Source organism: Moschus berezovskii, chromosome 20 (assembly GCF_049115385.1).
Source record: "Moschus berezovskii isolate FMDL1 chromosome 20, NW_MosBer_1.0, whole genome shotgun sequence".
NCBI classification, from domain to species: Eukaryota; Metazoa; Chordata; class Mammalia; order Artiodactyla; family Moschidae; genus Moschus; species Moschus berezovskii.
The window spans coordinates 72,690,221-72,709,055 of record NC_142479.1 but is presented as its reverse complement, the minus strand read 5'-3'; the positions used below and the strand labels follow the sequence as shown (position 1 = coordinate 72,709,055).

General features: G+C 48.1%; 1 protein-coding gene across 2 annotated transcripts in view; it reads right to left on the bottom strand.

Moving 5' to 3' along the window:
- FAM20A (FAM20A golgi associated secretory pathway pseudokinase) overlaps positions 1–18,835 on the bottom strand; it is a 49,643-nt gene that overhangs the window by 16,910 nt on the left and 13,898 nt on the right. The gene's annotated exons all lie outside the window — the stretch shown is intronic.

Here is an 18,835-nt window from a genome sequence, read left to right as displayed (position 1 = left end):
CAGGGACAGATTTCAGAGCCACGTCGTGTATTTTCTTCCCAACTAAACTCTATGCTTCTTGAGGACAGGAACCTGCCTAAGATTTTTGCATCCTCCTTAGTATTTGACAGAGTGCTCTGCATGCAGGAAATGCTCTATAAATAACTGATCCTTGGATGCCCGAACAATATTCCTGCTGCAAAAACTCCATCAGACTCTAAAACAGTAGCATCAAAACTCGAGGGGAAAAATGTTTGGAATACAGGGATCACACTCTCACACTAGAGTTCTCTCTCTGCTGGATAGGAACGCACAAGGTTACTTTCTGACTTATTTATTATCTTACTCATTTCCTGAATTTCCAAAAGCACTCTGCAATAAAGAAAATTATAAAAGCATTATGGTGAGCCTCTGAGAGACTTGGCTTTCTATCTAAATCTGTGCATCTGTTTTATCCATACTGTCTGTTTCAATATTCTTATCCTTGACAATGGTCATAAGAAGAACATTTTCCCAGAGTTATTTTGTTTGGGTGGTGACAAGTTTGGAAATACCTTCCTCTTTCTTATCCTATTTCTCTTGTGAATAAGATGATCCAGGTTTAATGGGACCTTATATATTTGTAAGACAATTTCTAAGAAAAAGAGTACAAAACTGTGATCACAAAATCAGGCATGAGAGTGACTATTTCTTTGAAATGAGAAAAGATGTCAACAAGTTACTAGAACCTTGTTTTCATACATACATAAGATTTCATACACAACGTAGAAATACATCTTGATTGCAACCTGCCTCAGAAATGCACTTAATTTCTGAGACCACTGGGCCCATGCAGGCTGCATGTGCCCACGACAGAATTATCTGGAACAGAGGATTCTCTCCAAATGTCCCTCAGCAGTCTGGTGGGCTCACCACTGAAATCCCTGATGTCAGGGAACTATTAACCCGACATCATAAATCAACTATACTCCAGTACAATTAAAATATCCTGGGATAAACCATCATGGAAGAGAATATGAAAAACAATATGTATCTCTGGGCTTCCCTGGTGGCTCAGTTGGTAAAGAATCTGCCTGCAATGTTGGAGACCTGGGTTTGATCCCTGGGTTGGGAAGATCCCCTAGAGGAGGGCATGGCAACCCACTCCAGTATTCTGGTCTGGAGAATTCCATGGGTAGAGGAGCTTGGCGGGCTACAGTCCATGGGGTCGCAAAGAGTCAGACATGACTGAGTGACTAAGCACAACATATATATATATATATAAACTGAGTCACTTACATCAAACCAGTCCATCCTAAAGAAAATCAGTCCTGAATGTCCATTGGAGGGACTGATGCTGAAGCTGAAACTCTAACACTTTTGCCACTTGATGCAAAGAGCTGACACATTGGAAAAGACCCTGATGCTGGGAAAGATTGAAGGCGGGAGGAGAAGGGGACGACAGAGGATGAGGAGATGGTTGGATGGCATCACTGACTCGATGGACATGAGTTTGAGTGAACTCCGGGAGTTGGTGATGGACAGGGAGGCCTGGCGTGCTGTAGTCCATGGGGTGGCAAAGAGCTGGACACAACTGAATGACTGAACTGAACTGATATATATATATATATATATATAAATAAATACTGAGTTATATATTAACTTTAATTAATATTAATTATTTATAATTAATTATTAATTTATAATTAACCTGACATCATAAATCACCTATACTCCAGTACAATTAAAATAAAATGAATTCTGTGACTTTTCACAAACAAGCCGGACGTCTCCCTGCTGCTCCGTTCTGCAGACCCCAACAAACAGCACAGCCCCACTTATCCCCTTCTGTTCCCCTGCCTCCCACTGCGTTTATGCCTGTTTCTTTGAGGCCAAGACAAGTCCACGGAAGCCTTGAGCCCGTTTTACACCCAATAGCTTCTACCTCCCACCTCACCCCCTTAGACTCCCCCCTCGACTGATAACCCTAGTCTGTTCTGTGAATCTGTGGGTCTATGGGCTATAATGCTGTATGCTAAGCTTCTGTTATGCTAGAGTTACTAGTTGGCTGTATTTTTTTAAGATTCCACATATAAATGATACACAGTATTTCTATTTCTTGGTCTGACTTATTTCACTTAGCATGATACCTTCCAAGTCCACCCGTGTTGCTGCAAATGGCAAAACCTCGTTCTTTTTAAAGGCTAATATTCCACTGTATAAACCAAATCTCTATCCATTCATCCGTGGATGGACACCTAGGTTGTTACGATGTCCTGGCCTTTGTCAACAGACCTTGCTGACTTTGGATGGCCCATCACAATGAGCTGGATGCTATGGAAAGCCTGGATGGACATTCCCGGAGCTGGGACTCTGGCCTCAGGGAGAAACCTGTATCTCTACCCTAGCAACAACTTCCAGACCTATCGCCAAAGGTGACAGTAGATTGGACACCCTGGAGAAGATGGCAGGATGACCTCTGGTCTGAGGGATCCCCCAGAGTCGAGGCAGGGAACTAGAGGTAACTTCCAGCTGGGCCAAGCTTCCCAGATTCTGGTCCTGGGCCCAGAGTTAAGCACCGAAGTGGCCAGCAAACATCACTTGCTCCATGCAAGTAAAACTGGAAAGAGTTGCAAAGTGTAACCTCTCAGGGAGAGTCTCAGTTACACAAAGACAGTCAAGGCTCTGCGAAGTCCTGCGGTCAGGCCTCCTGTGCAGGGCGCACCTCCTAAACCTTTCCGTTACCGAGCACGGGAAGGCATGCCCTGCGTTTTGGACTTTGAGAAACATCAGACGTTAACACCGAGCCCTCACTGTCACCCCAGTGTGACCGTTTACAGAGCGGAGGGCCCACGGCTGAGAACAACACGTTCCCATAGGATCCTGCCTCCTTGGTGTAGACCTGAGGGTCTCGACTAGGGGCAACTGCACCCCTTGTGGATGGCACCACTGAGAGACATCTTGGCATCACAGCTGGCGGGGGCAGTGCTAAGGGACGCTACCAAACATCCTGCAATGCATTCTATTTGATTTAATTTTCTGTTGAGCCCGGCAAGACAGAAAATCATTTTCCCCAAATGTCAGCAGTGCTGAGGCTGAGCAGCCCTGGCCTGGAGCCACAGAATCATGAGCAAATGAAGCACTTAATCCTCTGATAGACGACCTGAAAATTGCCATGATGGGTTCTGGACTCTGAGGAACTCAAGATTTTCCATACACAGCCTAAAAGCCTTCCTCAGGCTCTGCTACCCTTCCCCCGTACACTCTACCCAGCAAAAATTTAAATATTATTTAATTGTTAAAAAAAGACAAATGTGAGTCAGCAGTTGTTTAGCTGTCAGGCTTGTGCCAACCCAACAAGCATATGGATAAAATAGCAACACACGTGGTACTTGCAGAAGAGGCAATGCTGAATTTTGGCTTTTTTCACCCTCTGACTGTGAGACCTAAAATAAACAAACAAACGTTTCTCTCTCTCTCTCCCACAGACACACACAGTAAACAGATGACAATGACACTGGGTGGCTGTCTCACCGTTTTCCCAAGGGCAGAAAACAGAACTTTCAGTCTAACGGCGGTGCTCGGAGTGAACTAAGGAGAAAGAGCCTTAAAACCCCAAACGCTGGATCCGTCAGTAAACAGACGGTGACCCAAATATACTTGTTTTCAAAAGTGTTTGAACTTGGCCTTACCGCCTGTCACCCAGGCCTTGGCTGCCCCAGTAGAGAAGGATCTGAATTACGGGGTTCTGGCGGGGGTTCTCGCAATTCCATGGTTGGCAGGCAGATTTCCCTGCAGCTTCCCTGCAGGTTAAATTCTCCCCAGCCCTTGGCCTGTGCACTGTGCTGATTTGCATGTATCATTTTTCCGTCTGATTTCCCCACGGAGAGGATAATTGGTCTCTTTTCATCCTCAGCAGGAGAAGTGACCTGTGGGGGAGGCTGACCTGCTGAGAAATGAATGTGATTTCTGTTCTGGTGGAATTTCCCCACCCCGGTTCTAAGAAGGTGGCGGACTCTGCGTTTCCTTGTTTTCTTCTTCTTCCTGTTCAGTCCCGAGTTGTGTCCCGTTCTTTCCGACCTGAGCCCGCCAGGCTCCTCTGTCCGTGGGACTCTCCAGGCGAGAGTACTGGAGTGGGTTGCCGTACCTTCCTCCAGGGGAATCTTCCCCCCGCAGGGATCGAACCCGAGTCTCTTATGTCTCCTGCAGGCGGGTTCTTTACCGCTAGCGCCACCTGGGAAGCCCCAGCTTTTAAAGGCTCTGGCCCGGAAGCTCGTTTCAGCGAGGAGGCTAGGACCCGCTGGGGGCGCGTGGGTTCTGGGGCCTCTGCCCCCAGCCTTGGCTGCTTGTTTAGCGTTGGAGGCATCACTGCACTTAACACGCGTATACCTGCATTTCTGAAGAGCTTATTACCAGTGGATTTTGGGCTTTTCCCCGCACTGTCTTATTCGAGCCTCCCGAAGTCCTGGGAGCAGACCACCCGGAGGAGGTGCCGGTCCGCACGCACAGTCGGCGGAGGGGAGACCCCGCTGCTCCCCGCGGAGGCCACACAGACCCTGAGGCTCGTGGGGCGTCCCGGCGGAGCGGGGGTAAAGAAGCCGGCTACCGATGCCGGACAGGTAAGCATTCCGGGTTCGATCCCTGGTCGGGAAGGTCCCCTGGAGGAGGAAGCGGCAGCTCTCCTGGGAAACGCCGTGGACAGAGGAGCTGGGCGGCTGCAGCCCACTGGGTCGCCAAGAGTTGGTCGGCGATCAGAGGCCGGCCGGCGGGGGACACGAGGCCCGCGGTCAGAGAACAGAAATCAGAAGGAAGCGGAGAGCGACCCCGGCTGCGCCAAGAGGCCCGACTAGGAGGAAGGGGATCGCCCACCCTCACCTGGCTCTGAGATCGCCCCCGCGCTGCCTGAAGCACCCTGCAGGTTTTACTCATGCTTGTTGCTCAGTCCCGTCCGGCTCTTTGTGACCCCACGGACTGTGGCAGCCAGGCCTCCCTGTCCTTCACTGTCTCCCGGAGCCTGCTCAAACTCATGTCCACTGAGTCGGTGGCGCCATCCAACCACCTCATCCTCTGTCGCCCCCTTCTCCTCCTGCCCCCAATCTTCCCCAGCATCAGGGTCTTGTCCGATGAGTCGGCTCTTCACATCAGACGGCCAAAGTATTGGAGCTTCAACTTCAGCATCAGCCCTTTTGTCAAGCACTGTGTGAAGCAATTTGCAACTTTTACTCATGGACTCCTCCCAGAAACTCCTTATAAGGTCAGTGTGACTGTTACTACATCCACCCTAAAGAAATTGGACGCAGATGAAGGCAGCACAGGTGAAATCTCCAAGGTCGCCCTGCTAAGAAGCGGCAGACGTTATGATGAGACTCCAGCCTGGAGTCAGAATGTGGGCGAGAGAGCCTACCAGTAACGTTTCACCCTCAATTATAAACACAAAGAAATTGCAGTATAACCATACAAAGCAGGTCTACAGTGTATAAGGGCGGACGAGCTCGGCTCTTTCCAAAGCTTTTGCTGCTTACTGATGACCTGCTCTCTGGCAGGACTGCACAGGATCTCTGCATCCAGAGCTCAGAGCTGGACGCAGTGCTGGCCTTCCTGTCTCTGGAACCCTGATCACTGCCCACCGGCGCGCTCCGTTGGCATCTCACCTTTGTCTCCAGGACCCGACCTGAGACGCGAGGCAAAGTTAGCGTCACTGTTGCACCACTGCCTTTGATGTCCGGGTTCCGGTGAGACCCAGCTTGTCTGAGTGGCCATCCTCATGTGAAGATGGGGATACCAGGGCCTCTCGTAGCGGGCGGTTCTGAGGGTTAAAGGTGACTGTCCGTGGGGTGGGGCCAGTCCTGCACCCTTGCAGAATGGCTGTCACCCATTGTCAAGGTCGGAGGGAAAGGTCCCCAGTGAGGCAAGAGCAGCCTGCTGAACTGGCTTGATAAATGCTTTGTGAAAAAAACAGAAGAGGAAAAGAAGGATTTCTGCCAAGTCAGTGAGAAACATCAGCTCATGGCTTTCCCCCAGGTATGTGTGTGCATGTATGTGTGTGCACTTGTGCGAGCACATGTGTGCATGTGTGTACGTGTGTGTGTGCATGCACGTGTGTGTGTGGGGCATATAATTTCTGGAGTTGTTCTTTCAGTCGCTCAGTTGTGTCAGATTCTTGTGACTCCATGGACTGTAGCCCACCAGGCTCCTGTGTCCACAGGATTTTCCAGGCAAGAACACTGGAGAGGGTTGCCATTTCCTTCTCCAGGGGATCTTCCTGACCCAGGGATCAAACCCTGGGTCTCCTGCATTGGCAGGCGGGTTCTTCACCACTGAGCACCAGGGAAGCCCTGCAATATCTGGGGTAGGCAGACTAATTGCAGATGCCCTGGGTTTGTGTTTTCCCCCTCTGCAAGCTCTAGATGTCACAGTGACTGTGGAGAGATGAACATGCATATTTTCTCTCTGGAAGCAGCAGCAGAGGCTGAGGCAGGCCAGGGCCGGGCTGGAAGCTCCGGGGTTTTTTCCTGGCATCTGGGGAACGCAGATCCTGCTTCCTGTGTCTCGTGCACCCAAGCAGGTATTAAACATTAATGAACATGGTTGGCTGTTGATGGAAATCAAATCACCCACAGGGAATGCACAGCAATAACCAGCTCGTGATGCTTTACCTGCTGCTGACTCAGGGCGGCGGGAGCCAGGCCCTCTGCGCCGTGCGTTACCCTGGAGACCTCACTCCGCCCCCAGTACCCGCTGGCGTAGGTCTGCAGCCCACTTTATGGCGCAGGAAACCGAGAAAATGAGCCTCAGTTCTCCCAGCGTTCATGCAGCAGAGTCAGGATCTGACCCCGAGCGGCCCAACCACAAAGCCCTGGAGTCCGCATGCAGTCCCTCCCTTTTTGCTGTTTAGTAGCCAGGTCGTGGCAGACTCTCTGCGACCCCACGGACTCAGCACGCCAGGCCTCCCTGTGCCTCGCCATCCTCCAGAGTTTGCCCAAGTTCATGCCCACTGAGTTGGTGACGCCATCCGACCATCTCATCCTCTATCGCCCCCTTCTCCTCCTGCCCTCAATCTTTCCCAGCATCAGGGTCTTTTCCAATGAGTCAGCTCTTCCCATCAGGTGGCCAAAGGATTGGAGTTTCAGCTTCAGCATTAGTCCTTCTGCGAGGGTAACAGGCAGCAAGGCCAGGGGTCTCCAAACGGAGGAAATAGGCTCCAAGTGTCAGACATTTTTCTCTCTCTTAAGCAGCAGGAGGAAACAGAGTAGTGATATTTTTTTCTTCTCTGTACAAATTTAAAAGGAGGTTTCTCTTAAAGCACTGTGTTGCCATAATGACACCTGGTTTCACCTGAAGTTAACTATTCTCAAATATTGAGTTAACCAATGCATTTTTCTTATGGAAATGTTGGTTGTAAGCTATGTTAATGTGCTATGCATTTACCCCAGACTCTGTCTTCAAGTCGGTTCCACCAAATGGCTCAGAACCCACTTGACAAACCAGTATGTTATACTCAGATATTGTTCTCCTAATCTATGTAAATGAAACCATTTGTATGGCAATCTGTCCTTCTACAAGATTCAAGTTAATCATTTTATGGCCTGGGATGAATCCTCTGGTGTCAGGATTATCCCAAAATGCATTTTATGGGTGACAGGCCTGGTGCCATTCTGAGTTTTGAGACATTCCTTTCTTTCATTAACAGGCTGCCAGTGACTATATAACATCCAGCAGAAGACTAGCAGGGGACACTCTTTCTGCCCCCTTCTGATGCCTATGTCAGAAGCTTTTTCTGTCTCTTTTATGCTTTAATAAAACTTTATTACCAAAAGCTCTGAGCGATCAAGCCTCGTCTCTGGCCCTGGATTGAATTCTTCTCCTCCGGAGGCCAAGATCCCGGTGTCTTTGTGTCATTCTGCAACAACCTTTCATCTTGGGGGCTCGTCCGGGATCCTCAGGACAAGGTAAGGATGCTTGGAGCGCTAGTTATTTGCTCTCCTAGCGGACACGTTTTCTGCTGTACTGCTAACTCTATGGTGTGCTTGCGTGAATGAATGACAAGCCCTGCGTGAAGCAAGTGAGCAGCCCTGCTCTGCGGTTCCACAGTGATCTCATACGGCTTATGGCAGAAACCTGTCGGGGGTTTATAGCGACCTGCCCATGCCAAGAGGCACCCAATGTCTCCTTAGGGACTGACCAGAAATTGGCAAAGCGTGTGGACCGAACTCTCCTTTCTCGGTCAAACTTTTGGGTTTCTTTGACCATTTCATGACTCCTTGGGAATTAGAAGTACTAACCTAATCTATCGAAAGATAGACTTTCAAGGGACTTGTGATCTATGCTGTTACTGTGTACTGTGACTTAGGTCCCAAACTTGGATTGGTAGTCAGGAAAGCGCCTAGCCCCGCTAGGAATCGAAAGTTCAGAAGGTAGATGGAGCTCTAGCTACAGGAACATCTCTGGTTAAAGGTTACTCAGATTGGGACTGCGATGGGTTTTTTTTTTCCTTTGGTAACGCTGGCTCTTAGTAGACCAGAGGAGACTCTTATGCTGGTGTGGTGACACTTGGAAGGAACATCTCAGTTTTATGTTCGTATCGGTCTTATTGTGGTCAGGAATATACTCAGGGTCGTCCTCAGGCACTCAGGTGACAAATGTTTCCCCCAGCGGTCTTAGCTTGGGAGGCATTCCAGAAGGTTATTCAGATTGCACCCCGGGTGGCATCAGAGGCAAGCAAGGTTAATGGTGAGGAGCTGGACGTCAGTCAGGGATGCCATCAAGTCTATCCATGGTGCATCCCCAGCCCGTTTTGGTGGTAGAACCAGGAGGGACAAATACGGCGCCTGTGCCGATAAGGGACAGACTAAGTCCAACCAGGAAAGAAAAGCTTTGTTGTAAAGTCTGTCTACACTCCCATCTAGAGGAGGGAGGGACGCCTCTGGTACAAAGAGGGCGCTGGTCGCTTTTTTCTCTCTTACAGATGGGAGCTAACAATTCCAGCCTCACTCCTTTGAACTGTATCCTGAAAAACTGGGATAGATTTGATCCCCAGGGCTTAAAGAAGACACACCTGGTCTTCCCATGTGATACTGCGTGGCCACGGTATCCATTGGAGGATGGTGAACGGTGGCCAGTTGGAGGTTCTCTTAAGTATAATACTGTTTTACAATTAGACCGGTTCTGTAAAGCCCAAGGGGAAAGTGATCTTAAAGGACAGATTTCTCACTCAGTCAGCTCCAGATATCCGCCATCAGCTATTAAAACGGGCGTATGGACCAAATCAGTCTTTACATACTCTGTTACAACTGGCTCAGACAGTCTATTATGGTAGGGAATATGAGGAAAAGAAAGAAGGCAGAAAAAGACAAAGGAAAAGGCGGAAGCCTTCGCAATGGCTATGAAAAACGTTCTTAAACAGCCTGAGAAAAACGCCCAGAGGGACCCAGGTGAGAAGGGGTGGACCTGCTATTACTGTGGAGAGGAGGGGCACCTCAAGCGGGATTGCCCTCAGGCATCTAAGCCGCCCCCGGCACCCTGTCCCGTCTGCAAAGGACCACACCGGAAGAGAGACTGCCCCCAGAGGCGTAGGTCTCCGGGGTCAGACTCTGAAGACAATCAGGACTGAAGGTGCCCGGGGGTCCCCACACAAGCTCCCGTCCTAATTACACCTGAGGAACCCCGGGTATTAATAACTGTGGGGGCCAATCCGTCGATTTCCTTTTAGACGCTGGGGCAAATTGCTCCGAGCTTACTGAAGCCCCTGGCCCACTTTCTTCCCAATCCGCTTCCGCAATGGGACTGTCTGGACGAGCCAGAACGTATTGCTTCAGTGTTCCTGTCGGTTGTGACTCGGATTCGGTGCTATTTTCACACGAGTTTCTGATTGTGCCAGAGTCTCCCTCACCCCTTTTGGGGAGGGATATACTGAGCAAGGTCCATGCCTCTGTTTTCATGAATATGGAGCCTTCCCTTTCTCTCCCTTTAATTGAACAAAATGTAAATCCTAGGGTATAGGCTGATGGAAAATCTGTGGGTTGAGTACAAAATGCTATTCCTGTAGTTGTCAAGCTCAAAGACCCGCACTTATTTCAACATAAGAAGCAATATCCACTGAAACCTGAGGTTAAGGAAGGGTTAAAACCCATCATCAAAAATTTAAAGGAGCAGGGACTATTAATTCCCTTTAACAGTCCTTTACACCCTGAGGTGCTTAATCCTTATACTCTATTGTCTGAAATTCCTGAAGGAGCCAAATATTTCTCAGTAATTGATTTGGAAGATGCCTTCTATTCAGTGCCTTTGGTGGAGGAAAGTCAATTTCTATTTGCCTTTGAAGACCCTACGCAGCCAGCTTCTCAGTTAACCTGGACAGTTTTGCCCCAGAAATTTCGTGACAGTCCACACTTACTTGGACAAAATTTGTCACGGAATCTACAAAACTTTAATAGCTCTGAAGCGGTGGTGTTACAATATGTAGATGATATTTTGCTCTGTGCTGAGATAGAGGAAGCTTGTTCATGAGCCTCAGAAGATTTCTTAAACTTACTGGCAGGCTGCGGTTACACAGCATCAAGAGAAAGGTTCAGCTTTGTCCACAATCTGTTAGATATCTGGGCCTAATCATATCAGAAGGGACTAGGGCCATAGGTCCCGAGAGAATTAAACCTATACTAAATCATCCCCTGGAGCCAGACATCCTGGAATGTGAAGTCAAGTGGGCCTTAGAGAGCATCACTACGAACAAACCTAGTGGAGGTGATGGAATTCCAATTGAGCTATTTCAAATCCTGAAAGATGATGCTGTGAAAGTGCTGCACTCAATATGCCAGCAAATTTGGAAAACTCAGCAGTGGCCACAGGACTGGAAAAGGTCAGTCTTCATTCCAATCCCAAAGAAAGGGAATGCCAAAGAATGCTCAAACTACTGCACAATTGCACTCATCTCCCACACTAGTAAAGTAAAGCTCAAAATTCTCCAAGCCAGGCTTCAGCAATATGTGAACCGTGAACTTCCAGATGTTCAAGCAGGTTTTAGAAAAGGCCGAGGAACCAGAGATCAAATTGCCAACAATCCACTGGATCATGGAGAAAGCAAGAGAGTTCCAGAAAAACATCTATTTCTGCTTCATTGACTATGCCAAAGCCTTTGTCTGTGTGGATCACAATAAACTGTGGAAAACTCTGAAAGAGATGGGAATACCAGACCACCTGACCTGCCTCTTGAGAAACCTGTATGCAGGTCAGGAAGCAACAGTTAGAACTGTACATGGAACAACAGACTGGTTCCAAATAGGAAAAGGAGTACGTCAAGGCTGTATATTGTCACCCTGCTTATTTAACTTATATGCAGAGTACATCATGAGGAACGCTGGGCTGGAAGAAGCACAAGCTGGAATCAAGATTGCTGGGAGAAATATCAATAACCTCAGATATGCAGATGACACTACCCTTATGGCAGAAAGTGAAGAGGAACTCAAAAGCCTCTTGATGAAAGTGAAAGAGGAGTGAAAAGGTTGGCTTGAAGCTCAACATTCAGAAAACAAAGATCATGGCATCTGGTCCCATCACTTCATGGCAAATAGATGGGGAAACAGTGGAAACAGTGTCAGACTTTATTTTTTTGGGCTCCAAAGTCACTGCAGATGCTGATTGCAGCCATGAAATTAAAAGACGCTTACTCCTTGGAAGGAAAGTTATGACCAACCTAGATAGCATATTAAAAAGCAGAGACATTACTTTGCCAACCAAGGTCCGTCTAGTCAAGGCTATGGTTTTTCCCGTGGTCATGTATGGATGTGAGAGTTGGACTGTGAAGAAAGCTGATCGCCGAAGAATTGATGCTTTTGAACTGTGGTGCTGGAGAAGACTCTTGAGAGTCCCTTGGATTGCAAGGAGATCCAACCAGTCCATTCTAGAGGAGATCAATCCTGGGTGTTCATTGGAAGGACTGATGCTGAAGCTGAAACTCCAACATTTTGGCCACCTCATGCGAAGAGTTGACTCACTGGAAAAGACTCTGATGCTGGGAGGGTTTGGGGGTGGGAGGAGACGGGGAAGACAGAGAATGAGATGGCTGGATGGCATCACCGACTCGATGGACATGAGTCTGAGTGAACTCCGGGAGTTGGTGATGGACAGGGAGGCCTGGCGTGCTGTGATTCATGGGGTCACAAAGAGTCGGACACGACTGAGTGATTGAACTGAACTGAACTGAAATCATCCCCTACCTATGACTTTAAGACAATTGAGAGGATTTTTGGGAATCACAGGTTACTGTCTCATTTGGATTCTGGGTTATGGGGAACTTGCCCGGCCTTCATATAGACTTATAGCTGAAACTCAACAGGCCCAAACCAACAAACTGGTTTGGTCTCCAGATACTCAAAGGGCTTTTAAGTTTCTTCATTCTGCTCTCCTGCAAGGTCCGGCTCTGAGCTTGCCCACAGGGTCAGACTATGTTTGTCACTGAAAGAAAAGGTGTGGCCTTGGGAGTTTTGACACAACCCCGAGGGCCTCACCAGCAACCTATTGCTTATCTAAGTAGAGAATTAGATGTAATTTCACGTGGTTGGCCCCACTGCCTAAGAGTAATTGCGGCAGCAGCTTTATTAGCACCTGAAGCTTTAAGAATAATTAATGGACGAAAACTTACTGTACTGACTTCTCATGATGTGAGTGGAATGTTAAATTCTAAAGTTAATATTTGGATGACAGACAGTAGGCTTCTTAATTATCAGTCATTTTTGTTAGAAGGACCAGTAACTAAACTTAAAGTTTGTGGAACTTTAAATCCTGCCACTTTCCTTCCTGAGAAGGAAAATGAAACACCTGATCACAATTGTTCCCAATTCCTAACTCTGAACTATGCAGCTCGGGAGGATCTAATGGATACCCCATCAGACAACCCTGAGATGGAAATATTTACTGATGGCAGTTCTTTTGTTTAGGATGGAGAGCGTAAAGCAGGTTGTGCCATGGTGACTGCTGAACAGGTTTTAGAGGCAAAATCTCTCCCCCAGGGAACCAGTGCTCAGTTAGCAGAGCTTGTGGCTCTAACCTGATCTCTAGAGTTAAGCAAAGGACAGCGAGTAAATATCTATCTACGCTGATTCTAAGTATGCTTATTTGACTTTGCATGCTCATGTGCAATATGGAAAGACAGTTTAAAATGGCAGCAGGAGAACCTATTAAACATTTCAGAGAGATTGAGAGACTTTTAACTGCCATGTATTGTCCTAAGGAAGTAGCTGTTATGCACTGCAAAGGGCACAGCAGGGACGGAGTAACGTAGCCGAAGGTAATCAGCTGGCTGACTGTCAAGCCAGAAAAGCGGCACTTTACGAAACCCCTTCAGTACAGACGCCTTTGATCTGGACAGAACCTGTGGAACAGGAAAAACCACAATATACTGGGGAAGAATTAGAAAGATATGAGAAAAGAGGAGCAAAGATTACTGATAAAGGACGGTTACAGTCTGAAGATGGACGATTAATAATTCCTGAAAGTGCTCAATGGAAAATTCTTAAAGGTTTACACCAAAGTTTTCATTTGGGTGCAGAGAGTACTTAGCAGATGGCTTCTCGTTTGTTTGAAGGTAAAAATGTAATGAAAACTTTATAGAACATCATCAAAAGGTGTGAGGTTTGTCAGAAAAATAACCCAAAGACTGAAAAGCTTGCAAAATCTGGATTACAACGAAGTGGGTAGTATCCTGGAGAGGACTGGGAAATAGATTTTACTCATATGCCAAAAGCTAATGGATATTCTTGCTTACAAGTTTGGGTGGATTCTTTTACTGGATGGATTGAGGCTTTTCCATGTCGTAGTGAACAAGCTAAGGAGGTTATAAAGATTTTAATCCATGAAATTATCCCCAGGTTTGGGCTGCCACGGAGCCTTCGGAGTGACAATGGCTCTGCCTTTAAAGCTGCTGTAACTCAGCGGGTATCTAAAGCTCTAGGACTAGAATATCACTTATACTGTTCCTGGAGACCCCAATCCTCAGGAAAGGTTGAAAAAGCTAATGACATTATCAAAAGACATCTGCGCAAATTAACTCGAGACACAGGACAATTGGATTGAAGTCCTACCCATAGCTTTAATGAGGGCTTGAACTGCCCCCAAAAACGAGGGACTGTCCCCCTTTGAATGTATTTATGGAAGGCCTTTCTTACGCACAGATATCGTTATAGACCCTGAAGCCTTGGAATTAACTAGTTATGTAACTCAGCTCTCAGCTTTTCAACAGGCATTAACAGAACTCCGGGAGACGACTCCTGACCCAGCCTCTGAGTCAAGCAAGCCTCTACTTGAGCCGGGAACTGAGATCCTCATAAAAACACTGGGATCTGGGGGCCCATCCCTCAAGCCCCTCTGGGAAGGCCCTTATCAGGTTATTCTTTCTTCTCCCACAGCTGTCAAAGTGCCAGAAATTGATTCGTGGGTACATCACACTCGAGTTAAGAGGGCACCCTGATCAGAACTAAGTGATGTCATTTTATGTCTTTACTTTCTATGCTCTGACTTTGTACTTTTCAGATGGGCCTGATAACCTAGGTGAGCCTACTCTGCTGACTCCAAAAATCCTGAGTCTGCCATTTGATCCTCAAGACAGTGCGTTCCTGTCCTGGGCTCACTCCTACGCTGCATTCCACAACTGCTGGGTCTGCGGAGGGCTCCCCTCTTCATCGGTGGAAGGCTTCCCGCGGTGGACGTCTCCACTTCAAGGAAGAGACTCTCTGCGAGTCTGCGGACACCTTCGACAACAATTGCATGTGACGCCTCTTCATCTGATGACGTCTAACAACCCTAAGATGGACTGGTGCAACACTTTGTAGTTAACTATGGACATAACGTGACTTTCAATTTTGATTTTAACCTGCTTTAATAACGGTTTTGCCTTCCATCTGTAACTGTTTGACTGGATTTGTTTCCAGTCGCGTGAAAGCTTTCAAGTTACAAATGGTGGCTCAAACTCCTGCTCTGCTGCAGCTTCCTCCAGCTACTATTTGGGGCCCCTGGATCAGACACCCTCAGTATGAGGGTTAGGAGAATATGTTGCCTCACCAATTTAGGGACAACGCCTCTTGTCAGCTCGGAAGCAGTTATGGAACGAAAACGATGCCCCTTTTCTCTAGGCAACATAATTCTCCTAAAAGAAAACCGGGGAATGAGAGGGTAACAGGCAGGAAGGCCAGGGGTCTCCAAACGGAAGAAACAGCTGCAAGTGTCAGACATTTTTCTCTCTCTTAAGCAGCAGGAGGAAACAGACTAGCAATATTTCTTCTCTGTACAAACTTGAAAGGAGGTTTCTCTTAAAATACCGTGTTGCCATAATGACACCTGGTTTCACCTGAAGTTAGCTATTCTCAAATCTGGAGTTAACACATGCATTTTTCTTGTGGAAATGTTGGTCGTAAGCTATGTTAGTGTACTATGCATTTCAAGTCGGTTCCGCCAAATGGCTCAGAACCTACTTGATAAACCAGTACGTTATACTCAGATATTGTTGTCCTAATCTATGTAAACGAAACCATTTGTATGGCAATCTGCCCTTCTACAAGATTCAAGTTAATCATTTTATGGCCCAGGACGAATCATGTGGTGTCAAGATTATCCCAAAATGCATCTTATGGGTGAGGAGCCTGGTGCCATTCTGAGTTTTAAGACATTCCTTTCTTTCATTAACAGGCTGCTAGTGACTATATATATGGAGAAGGCAATGGCAAGCCACTCCAGTACTCTTGCCTAGAAAATCCCATGGATGGAGGAGCCTGGTAAGCTGCAGTCCGTGGGGTCACTAAGGGTCGGACAGACTGAGCGACTTCACTTTCACTTTTCACTCTCACGCATTGGAGAAGGAAATGGCAACCCACTCCAGTGTTCTTGCCTGGAGAATCCCAGGGACGGGGGAGCCTGGTGGCCTTCCGTCTATGGGGTCACACAGAGTCAGACACGACTGAAGCGACTTAGCAGCAGCAGCGGCAGTGACTATATAACATCCAGCTGAAGACCAGCAGGGGGCACTCTTTCTGCCCTCTTCTGACGCTTATGTCAGAAGCTTTCTCTGTCTCCTTTCTGCTTTAATAAAACTTTATTACACAAAAGCTCTGAGCGATCGAGCCTCGTCTCTGGCCCCGGATTGAATTCTTCTCCTCCGGAGGCCAAGATCCCGGTGTCTTTGTGTCACTCGCAACAACCTTTCACTTTCAGTGGATATTCAGGGTCAATCTCCTTTAGGATGGACTGGCTGGCTCTCCTTGCAGTCCAAGGGACTCTCAAGAGTCCTCTCCAGCACCTCAGTTCAAAAGCATCAATTCTTCTGTGCTCTGCCTGCTTCACTCATTTGCAAACACTTATTAAGCATCTGCTGAACACAAGCAGCATTTTAGACACTGGGGTCCCATGGCCAAGAAGCAAGCAAACATCCAGCCTCCTGCCTGTTTTCCGTGGCAACCTTAACAAACAACTCAGACTTGGGGTCTTTACGGAAATGTATTCTCAGAGTTCTGGAGCCGAGAGTTTGAAATCGTGGTGTCAGCAGGGCTGCGTTCCTTCCGGAAGAACCCACTCTTTGCTTCTTCCGGCTCCGGTGGCTGCTGCTGTCCCTTGGTTGCGGTCACGTCCCTGCGGCCTCTGCCTTCTTGGTCTCAACATCTCCTGTCTGGGTCTAATCTCGCTGTGCTTCTCTCTCAAGGACACGTGCCGTGGGATTCGGGGCCGTCCATGTACTCCAGCCGGGTCTCCTCCCGTCAAGACGCTTAAGCACATCAGCAAAGACATTTTTTCCAAATAAGATAACGGTGTTCTGGGGATCGGGATGTGGCTACATCCACTCAATTCAACATGTCCTTGAAAAGCTGACAGTCCAGTGAGGGTGTACCCGAAGCATACCAGTAAATGACAGGGCAGTAAGTTGGGACAAAAGGCCTGCTGAAAGTCATGCAGGAGTTGGTGAAAGAGGCCGGGCCTCTCTTTGGGTTGGAGGAACAGGACAGATTCTCCGAGTGGGCAGCTTTGCAGGCTGTCCTGAAGGACAGGAGTTAGCTGACCATCTCCAGTGGTGCCCAGGGTTCTGGCCTTGTTCACCTGCTTGTTTATTTACACTTTAAATGGTAAATAACATTATGGGGTGTGTTAGGCACAGCACCCCTCCCTGCCCAGAGAGTGAGGACGAAGCATTGTCACAGATGCAGATAAAGTGATTTTAAACATCACAAATTACAAGTGGCTCAAACAGAGCGCTAGCTCAGTTCCTGCCAAAAAGAAGGGCTGCAGATCAATTGCTACATCCAAGGGCATCGTTTTTGGCCAACCTCCTCTGACCTTTTGACGGACTTACAGCCCACAGCAGAACAGAACGCCACCTCATCCAGTTACCTGGGGTGCACATTTTCGAGTTTAACCTGCAGGGGATCCTGGTAAGTCATACTGCTCAAATTCAGCATCCTATGGTCACTTTATTGATGGCTTTTTAATACCTAAGGTGAGCACTGGCTTATTTTCTATTCTGGTATTTTTCCAGCCAAACATTGTGTAGTCCCACTCTGCAGCACACGGGTTTCACGTGTGGACCTCCCATTGGCTCACCCATCACAGCAGATCCAGGAGAACCAGACGAGGAGGCTCCGGGCTGTCCCGGTACTCTGGCCCCTGTCTGGGCTCCGTGGCTTGAGGCCGGTGGCTTGAGTTCCCTTGCCCATCCCATTTGACTCCAAGACCTTCATAAGAGCCTTTGTTCCCACATCCAAGTTCAGTTAATTAGTAGATCTATTTCCCTGTCCTGAATGACAACCCTGATGACCACACTCCAGACACCACCAGGAGTTTCATCCTAAATGCACTGCTGCTCAACGCCTATCAGAAGCTCTGGCAGAGAGAGCAAGCTCCGCTGTGCAAATGGTAATGTGCTCTTCTGTGTAAACAGTAAAACAACCCTTTTAAAAATGAAAGTAAAATGGCAACTGCATGGCCTTCCTAGGCATCATGAGATGTGCGTGACTACAGCGGGCTTCGTGGGCTTCCCCTGAACACATGTCCGTGACCTAACCTCCAGGTGGTGCTAGTGATAAAGAATCTGCCTGCCAAAGCAGGACCCACAGGAGACACGGGTTCGAGCCCTGGGTTAGGAAGATCTCCTGGAGAAGGAAATGACAACCCCCTCCAGTATTCTTGCCTGGAGAATCCCAAGGACAGAGGAGCCTGCAGGCTACAGTCCATGGGGTTGCAAAGAGTTGGACACGACTGAATACTCATACCTATCCTATCCCTAACCTCTGAGACCTGTGACAGTGACCTTATTTGGAAAATAAGGGCTGGGAGCAGCTGGAATCTCCCCAGCCAATTCTTTTGGATCTGCTATGACAGAGGTAAGTAAAGTTCTTGAGATTGTCTTGGATTGTCCAGGTAAGTCCTGAGTCCACGACCTGGGTCCTTATAGGAGACAGACACAGATAGAATGGAGAGTCCCTTGGACGCAAGGAGGTCAAACCAGTCAACCCCAAAGGAAATCAACCCTGAATATTCATTGGAAGGAAAGATTCTGAAGTTGAAGCTCCAGTACTTTGGCTACCTGATGTGAAGAGATGACTCACTGGAAAAGACTTTGATGCTGGGAAAGATTGAGAGCAGAAGGAAAAGGGAGTGACAGCGGGTGAGATGGTTGGATGGCATCACCGACTCAGTGGACATGAGTCTGACCAGCCTCTGGGAGCTGGTGAAGGACAAGGAAGCCTGGCGTGCTGCAGTCCACGGGGGTCACTGGGGGGACACGACCGGGTGACTGAAGAACAACAACCTGAGCTCACAACCTGCGTCCTTATAGGACAGCGACATAGAAGCAGAGACGGACGCACAGGTGGAAGAGGGGGCGCGGCGACCGGGGCAGGGGCTG